Source organism: Anomaloglossus baeobatrachus, chromosome 2 (assembly GCF_048569485.1).
Source record: "Anomaloglossus baeobatrachus isolate aAnoBae1 chromosome 2, aAnoBae1.hap1, whole genome shotgun sequence".
In the NCBI taxonomy this organism is placed as follows: Eukaryota; Metazoa; Chordata; class Amphibia; order Anura; family Aromobatidae; genus Anomaloglossus; species Anomaloglossus baeobatrachus.
Window position 1 is genome coordinate 744,934,471 of NC_134354.1, and position 1,677 is coordinate 744,936,147.

The window sequence follows — 1,677 nt, forward strand, 5'->3', positions numbered from 1 at the left end:
TTGCGGTTTTTCTGCAGAACGCCGTATTGTGCCGCAGAGCAAACATCCGGATGTGTGAAAGTACCCTAAGGAGGAGGTTCGTGCACTGTCACAGCAACGTCACACAGCGGCCCGCCAATAGAAGCGGAGGGGCGGAGAGCAGCTGCATTAACGACACGCCCACCTCATTGCCGGCAGGACGCAGGTACGTTGTTGTTCGTCGTTCCCGGGGTGTCACACGTAGCGATGTGTGCTGCCTCAGGAATGACAAACAACCTGCGTCCAGCACCAGCAACGATATTTGGGAAATGAACGACGTGTCAACGATCAACGATTAGGTGAGTATTTTTGATCGTTAGCGGTCGCTCGTAGGTGTCACACGCAACAATGTCGCTAATGAGGCCGGATGTGAGTCACGAATTCCGTGACCTCAACGATATCTCGTTAGCGATGTCGTTGCGTGTAACAGGTCCTTTAGGGTTCAATGCCATGAATGATTTTCATATAAGACCACATGCACACATAAGGGCGCATGCCCACGATCAGGATCTGCTGCGTCTTGGACGCGGCACTCCTCACCGACATTCTCTGCAGGAGAACACAGGAGACCTCAGTGGCCCATGCCCACGGTCAGGGTTCAGTGCGCTGTGGTCTCTCGCTTCTGTTCTCCCTACAGAGAACACTTGTGACTGCGCCGCCATGAATTGACATGCTTTGGCTTGGAAAGATGTACCGCAGGTCAGATTTCGCTGCAGGCCATACATGACAGTGGGCACGGGATTTCTAGAAATCTTATCCACTGTGCTTTTACTGTAGAACACAGCTTTTTGGATGCAGCGAAAACATACTGCATCCAGCCTATAGGGTATGTGCCCATGATCAGGACTCACTGTGTCCTGGATGCGGCAGGTCCTGACCTGCGGGCTGTGAGTCTCCTCCACAGGAGAACGCAGGAGGCCACATCTGCCCGTGCCCACGACCTGAGCTTGGGCAGTTGTGGTCTCTCGCTTGTTCTCCCTTCGGAGAACACTTGTGACTGCGCAGCAAAGAAGTGACATGCTGCGGCCTCGGAAAGCCTCATCGCAGGTCAGTTTACGCTGCAGGCCGTACACGCACAGTGGGCATGGGATTTCTAGAAATCCCATCCACTATGCTTGTACTGTAAAACACAGCGTTTTGGATACAGCGAAAACATACTGCATCCAGCCTAATAGTATTTAGTGAGTTTTCACCTCAGTTTTTGGAGCCAAAACCAGGAGTGGGTGATAAATACAGCAGTGGTGCCCGTGTTTCTATTATACTTTTCCTCTGATTGTTCCACTCCTTTATTTGGCTACAAATACTGAGGTAAAAAACTCACCTACTACTTAACGTGTGAATGTGGCCTTATTGGCTAAAACCAGAGAGCTCCCTTAAGGCCGCTTGCACACGTTGAGTATTTAGTGAGTATTTTACCTCAGTATTTGTAGGCAAAACCAGGAGTGGAACAATCAGAGGGAAAGTATAATAGAAACGTGTCACCACTTCTGCATTATTTACTCACTCCTGGTTTTGGCTACAAATACTGAGGTAAAAAATCACTAAAAACTCACCAAATACTCAATGTGTGCACGTGGCCTTATAGCTATGACCAGATTACTTATGTAAAACATGGATGTCTGAATGAGGTCTAAGTATTAACTCAGACGTCATCTTTTT